Source organism: Puma concolor, unplaced genomic scaffold (assembly GCF_028749965.1).
Source record: "Puma concolor isolate L17-30 unplaced genomic scaffold, mPumCon1.1.hap2 unalloc_scaffold_7, whole genome shotgun sequence".
Lineage (NCBI taxonomy): Eukaryota > Metazoa > Chordata > Mammalia > Carnivora > Felidae > Puma > Puma concolor.
The window spans coordinates 160,182-167,939 of NW_028240280.1; the positions used below are offsets into that span (position 1 = coordinate 160,182).

General features: G+C 40.0%; 1 protein-coding gene across 4 annotated transcripts in view; it reads right to left on the bottom strand.

Annotated features, from left to right (window-relative positions):
- The window catches only part of LOC147571022 (transport and Golgi organization protein 1 homolog), a 131,740-nt gene that overhangs the window by 72,230 nt on the left and 51,752 nt on the right, over positions 1-7,758 (bottom strand). The gene's annotated exons all lie outside the window — the stretch shown is intronic.

Genomic DNA, 7,758 nt, shown 5'->3' on the forward strand with positions numbered 1-7,758 from the left:
ATGTTTGGAAGAATATACCCTTCTTGAGGACAGGATGGCTTTTGCAGCCCACTTCCTGCTGCGCAGAAAGGGGATCATAAGGATTGTATTAGAGGTCAAACTAGTCTATGCCTTATTGACAATGGCGTTACAAGAAAGGATATGCTCTCTCCTCCCCATTTTCCTAGGCTATGGTTTCTTTTGAAAGAAAATTCCCTCAAACATTTAGGCTTCTGGTCTACTTTTATGTCTGTCAAATTCCATATGTAAATAATCCTACTGAAATATTTTGTTCAGGCATAGTTTTGGGGCCTGAAAACTCTGGTCTTCTGTGTAGCTTGTTCTGGGCTTTACCAAGTCTCCCTACTAAATCAATGACAGCTATTTTGCACTTAGCCAGTTTACCTTGAGTCAGCCATATTGGGGAGGTGACTGAGAAAGGCTTGGGTGTCCTGTCCTGCTTAGGCTACCTATTGAAAGCCACGTGTAATTCCTTCAGTTTGGGCTGCAGAAGTTTTTGCCTCTCTCAGGCTTTGGCGGCACTAGTCACTCTCGTTGCCGCCAAATTGGATTGTCATCTACAGGCAGAAAGAGCTTCCTTAGAAGAGCTGTATACCCCTGAATCAGTGCTGGCAGACTGGCCGACCCTAGCCTGAGGTCTGTTTGTGGCAGGTTCCTGGTGAAAGTGGCAAAATGCATCCCACAGACACCACATTCCAAATATTACGATTAATTTCTTCTTGAGTTTCAGGTTCTGATGGCATGTGATCCGCCACGAGAATGATCATAGACAACAGCTTAGTGTTTTGTCACAACATAAAAACCGTCACCAGACTTGCCACCAGACTGTAATACCTGTGCCTTCCCACCTACTGCCTGCCCACCAAACCTATGCCACTTATGTTGGGTTCTACACTAGCAGCCACTCCCTTCTCGTATCAAATTCTGTAATAGTTTGGATATAGAGCGGGTTGCTCTAACAGGGGCTATAAATAACCGTGGCTTCAACAAAATATGTATTTCTCTTTCATGTAACAGTCTAGGTATATGTTCAAACCCACAATGGTTACCCTATAGTGTCAGATACCCAGGATTCTGTATGCTTGCTCTGTGGTTCCTTACTGACAAGGTCAAAGATGACTCAGCACAGCAGATCTGCTTGCAGCCAGCAGGCAAGGAAAATGGGGAGGGGAGAGCGTATCCTTTCTTTTAACGCCATTGCCCATAGCACACCTCACTTCCATTTGCATTCTGTTGACCATAACTTAACACTTCCTGGTAATGTAAAGGCCCAGTCTACAAAGCCATGTACCCAACCAAATATCAGGAATTCTCTCAATATGAGAGAAGGTGGGAATGGATGTTAGGTGGCAACAAGCAGTACTGTTGCCAAGTCAATAATCCTGACTCCACTCTTCACTTCCCAGCCTCTCCTCAACATATGGTCATCTGGGTTCTGGCCTTCACCTCCCAGTTGTATCATTCCCACCAAGGTCATCCTGTCGTAGCTCAATGCAAGTTGTCTCTTGCCCTTCTCGATCCCACTGTAGCAACTGACCCATCAGACCTCTCCCTCTCTCCCAACCCCAATAGCTAATCATCAAGACCTCTCACGTGTATGTCTTGAAACAATTGCCTCATCGTCCCACTACTTCCAGTCTTGCGCAACTAACATAGGCCAGGCCACCATCATCTCATGCGCAGCCTTAAAATTGGCCTGTTTACTTTTCCTGCCACCCACTTCCATTTCACGTCAACCCATTCTCCATCTCCAATCAGACTGATCTTTTAACAATGAAAGCTCAGCAATCAGTCAGTGAATGATTGAAATTCTTCAATGGCTTCTCAGTACTTTCCGGAAAAAGCACAAAGTTCTTTACTGGTTTGCAAGGTCCTGCAGAAGCAGGCTTTGGTTACTTCTCCAGCTTCATCTCTTAAAAGAAGCCTGTATTCTCTCCTCACCTTTTTGCTCCAGGTATACTGAAGTACCACGTATGTATCTATTTCCCAGGTCCTCTTGTATCTCTGGTGGCTGTTACTATGTTTCAGGCATTATCCAAAGTCATTTTCACACATTGGAATTTTGTTCATTTATCTCTTTATTTTGGTCTTTATTTACTTACTTATTTATTGTTTTTGATGAATAAAAATTTTATGTATTTGAGACTTACAATGTGATACGTTGATATATGCATACACTGACAAGTGATAACCACAATGAAACTAGTTAACATATCCATCACCACCCATAGCTACTTTGTTTTTGTGGTGTGGTTAGAATGCTTGAGATCTGCTCTCTTCGTCAATTTCAAGTATACGATATGGTATTGTTAACTGTAGTCACCGTACTGTACGTTAGGTCGCTAGAACTTGTGCATCTTACAATGGAAAGTTTGTACGTTTTGATCAGTATCTCCCCCTTTTGCCCATCCTCCAGCCTCTGGTAACTACCCTTCAACTCTCTGTCTCTACAAGTTCAACTTTTCTTTAGACGAAGAGTTCACATGTGCATGAGATTATACAATATCTGTCTGTTTGCGTCTGACTAATTTCACTTAGAATCATGTCCTCTGGGTTCACCCACGTTGTCAGAAATGGTAGAACTTCCTTCTTTCTTCTGGCCAGATACTATTCCACTGAATGCACAGGCCATTTTTCTTTCTTTTGATGGGCACTTCAAGTTGTTTCCATATCTTGGCTACTGAATAATATCGCAATGAACATGGGAGTACAGATGTCTCATTGAGATAGTGATCTACACCCAGAAGTGGGATTGCTGGATCATATGGTATTTCTATTTTTAACTTTTTGAGAACCCCCAAACTGTTTTCCACAATGGCTGTACCAATTTACATTCCTGGAAATAGTGCTTAAGGGTTCACCCTTCCTCCACATCCTTGCCCACAGTTGTTATCTTTTGACTTTTGGAGAATAGCCATCCTAACAAACAGGTGTGAGGTAATAGCTCATTGTGGTTTGGGTTTGCATTTGCCTGACAATTAGCGATGTTGAGCATCTTTTCTCATACCGGTTAGCCTTCTGTATGTCTTCTTTGGAAAAAGTCTATTTGGGTCCTTGCCCACTTTTTCACCCTGTTATATGGTTTCTTTGCTGTTGACTTTGGGAAAATTGTAAGAGGAAACTTTATTTAAAGTGGAAGTGTTGAATTACTCTATTGTATACCTGAAACGAATGCAACACTGTATGCTAATGAACTGGAAAGAAAATAAAACCTTAAAGAAAATGGAGTCAGGGGGCCAGAAGGGGGAAGCTCACAGGCTCTACCACGTGTCATTTCCTGCAGACCCACTGGAAGGAGACATATCTTGTAAGCTGACACTACTTCAGCTACTGCTATACTACCTCAGCAAGAGGAAGAAAGGTCTTTCTTCTTCCCTCATGATGGCCCAGCTGATGACGGTCACAACTTAAGCAATGAAAAGCCACTATACTTGGATCTCCCAGTGTACTCCAATGGACTTTCACTAGATCATAGCCCTCCCAATTTCTTCCTTTCCTCTACAAAAGTGTTCCTCTCCTTTGTTCTCCAGACTTGCTATAGCTTCCTTCTCCCAAGGGGCAGTTCTCTGCTATTCCTAAATAAGCCATTTTCTTTTCCTGGTAACATAACTGGTAGTTTTATTTTTAAGGTTAACTATTCATGTGAACTCCTTATTTGTTTTGTATATTAACTCTTTCTTGGAGATGGTCTGCAAATGTATTCTCCGATTCTGTAGGTTGCTTTTCCATTTTGTTGATGGTTTCCTTCCCTTTCCTTCCCTGTGCTTTTTAGTTTGATGTGGGCCCAATTTTAATTATAATTAATTATAATTATATATATATATTTATATTTATATAAATATATATAATATATAAAAAATAAATATATTTTTATATTTATATATATTTATATAAATATATAATATATATATATTTATTTATATAAATATATAATATATATATTTATTTATATTTTTTGTGCATTATGTGCATTATATTTTGTGCATTTTGTGTATATTTTGTGCATTATAAAATATAAACATATATTTATATATATAAATAAAAATATATATTTTATATATATATTTATATATATTTTTAATAATAATAATATTAATATGTATATATTATTATATATATTTATATTTATATAATATATATTATATATTTTATTATATTATATATTATTATATATAATATATATTATTATATTATATTTATATTATACATTATATAATTTTATATATATATATACACATGTATATATACATTACATATATTTATATTTATATATTATTATATATATAATATATTTATATTATATATAAAATATATATTTATTTATAGAGATAAATAAAAAATATATATAATTAAAAAATATATAAAATATATAAAATAAAATACATAAAAAATATATATATAAAATATATATATACAAATATATATATTATAAATATATAAAAAATATATATAATTATATAATTATATATATAAATATATATAAATATATATATTAGATATATATAAATAAAAAATATATATATATATTATATAATTATAATTAAAAATAAAAATTTATTTTTACTTTTACTGCGTATGCTTTTGGTGCCAATCCCAAAATCTCATTGCCTAGAGCATAGTGAAAGAGCTTTCCTCTTTGATTTTTCCTAGAAGTATGATGGTTTCAGGTGTTACATTTAAGTCTTTAAGCCATTTTAAGTAGATTTTTGTGTATCATGTAAGGGAAGGGTTCACTTTCATTCTTTTGCATGTAGATATACAGTTTTCCCAACAGAATCTAATGAAGAGATAGATTGTCTCATATTCACCCATTGCTGGGGGTCGCCTTTGGGGAGTCCCCTTTGATTTCTTTTTTTCAACGTTTATTTTATTTTTGGGACAGAGAGAGACAGAGCATGAACGGGGGAGGGGCAGAGAGAGAGGGAGACACAGAATTGGAAACAGGCTCCAGGCTCCGAGCCATCAGCCCAGAGCCTGACGCGGGGCTCGAACTCACGGACCGCGAGATCGTGACCTGGCTGAAGTCGGACGCTTAACCGACTGCGCCACCCAGGCGCCCCTGGGGAGTCCCCTTTGTGGCAGCTCATTTCTGAGGTTCACAGACACCCATACTCACTAAGAAATAAACAGACACCACAAGCACAGGATCACACCCAGCCTCACCTGGGAACACAGGTATGGGGCTTATGGACAGATTCACACAGACCCACACTGCAGACACGGCCAGTGACACCCCCAGGAGAACACACACACCCACACCCACACCCACACCCACACCCACACCCACACACACACACACAGACACCACACACGGTAAGACCCAAGGGGCAGCAAATTCACACACATAACTAATATATACACGTACAAAACCCAGACATACATAGACACTCCCATAGGGACACACATGCCCCCAGATATGTACATAATGGAAGGGGCTTTTGAAAAGCCATGGTCATGCGGGGTGTCCTTTGTGAGCTATCAGGGTCGAAGGCAGCTGATTGGTGGAGAGAGAGCATAAACCGTCTGAATTGCTATGGCAATGCTCAAACAGGTGAAGACTTGGATGAAGAGACATCTTCGTCTGCTCCACCTGCTACTGACAGTCTACTTAACTGGCTACTTGTGGCCTACTCATCTAGTGATTTACTGACCTGCTGAGCTACTAACTTCTCTGAACCCTCCTCCCTCCCTTCTTGTACTTGATCTGATCCGAGTACTCTCCCTGACCCCCTTCTTCTCCTGCCACACCCCCCTCCCCAATCCCATCCCCATTTAAACCCCACCCCCCCACCTCACCCCCTTTCCCACCCCGTCCCTTCCCCTCCCACCCCCACCACCTCCTCACCCCCATCTGCACCTCCTCTCTGGTGCCCAGGCGCCCCCTGAAAGGACCAGAATATGACGGTTCGGAAGCTATTTTTCTGGATGCTCTTACTCGGGTATCCCGGTTACCCCAACACAAATGTGAGTACACATCCGACATCAGTGACTTCTTCCTTTTGTATTTATTGATCTTTTTCAGACTGTGGTTAAAAAAACAGCTTTTTCATGGAGTCCTTGATGAGAACTCAGTTCTTTTGGAAAACCCATTAAGTCAGGGCAAGGTTTCTCCACCAGCATGTAGGGGTTCTGGCCACACCTGTCCACATGAAGTTGTGGATCCTGTCTGGGCCACTTGCTCCAAAAAGAGTAGTGTTGACAGGATGGAAACCTGAGCTTCATAATGTCCAGAAAGAAGGACATGGGAAGATACTAAAAGCCACTGAGATCTTTGTCTTAAATAAGGGGCTCGTATGATGTTTGAGTTATACTTCCTTAAAATCATTTAAAAAAATGTCAGAAACTCTACTGAATAAGAGCCATTTAATAGTATTAATAGTATTTTATACTATTAGATGGCTCCTGGAAGGCCTGTCAAGATTCTTCTTCAAGCTTTGTAAGTTTAGAGTCCCTCTTATACGTAGTTAGTTTTCCTATCAGCACGTTGTTCACATTTGTGAAGTTTGGTAGCCCTGGGAACCGTGGTGTCCGAAGTGTTGGTGTTGGAAAGTGAAATGTCGTTGGTGCTCTGTGCTTCCTGGTTTGTTCGCTTTGGGGAACTTGTGCATCAGCCCTCTCCCTCTGGTCTTAGAGGCTGCCCCCAAGGACTCTGTGTCCAACCAGGTAGCTGACAAGCTCAGCGTACATGAAGTGGCCTCAGCCTGCTTGGACATTTATAATAAGAAAATCACTAGGAGTGATGTGATCAGGAAGTGAATGCATTCTTGTCCTTTCTTTAGCCAACTATGTGCAGAGTGTTGATTTACCCAAAGCAAAAAGGGTCTTGAATGTCCTTAGGATTGTCCAACTATAAAGAAATCCCTGGTTGCCAGTGTGAATGTTTCATTCTATCATTAAAAAGCAAAACCTGTACTCCCAAGAGCCTGAGACAGAGACACAGGGGACACCCATAGAGAAAAGTAGATTTCTTGATATTGGCATGCACCAGATTCTTAGAGAGGGATCTGCAAGGTCCCAAGTCAGGAACAACCTAAATTGAGGCAGAATCCTCTCACATGAATACCTCCAGGCACAACAGAATCTATTCTGTCTCTTTTGAGTCTACGAAGGAGGAAATTTCTTGGTTCTGTTTATTGCAATTTCCCCCTTCTACCTAGGCTGCATCTCATAGATCAGTTCAGCTCTCTCTCCCTCCCTCATTTCTGAATTCTTGCACAAACTAACTTGTCTTGCATTTCCTACCTCCACCTGGTCATGACCATTGTCTGTGGGAACCAAGTGTTACTGGCTCCCTTGGATCGAATCTAGTTAACGGTAACTAATCAAATCAGCATACAGATAGCTGGCAGAGGTATCAAGAGTGCCCAGGACTTAGGATGTTTACCATTCATGTCAAGATGGCCTCTGTCTTTTGATCCCCATGATCACTGTGCTGACGGCCCCTGGTCTCTTGCAGACACTGGCCACTCAAAGACAGTGTACATTTCCCACCAGGACGCAATTTAGTGACCTCAGTTCTGAGAGCTGAAGATACAAATGGTACACCTTTTGGAGGCTACTTTCTAGAGAGGTTTATTGGCACAAAATTAAAGTTTGGTATGTGAGTTAGTATGAATTGCATTGTGAGTGTATTTTCTCCTAAAGGACTGGTAAGTCTAGTTTTAGTAAAATGATATGTGTTCTGTTGTTTTGGTGACCATACCCAGGACTTTTGTGTTATTTAGAAAGTAATTTCCATAGTTGTTATTGATTGGTTTA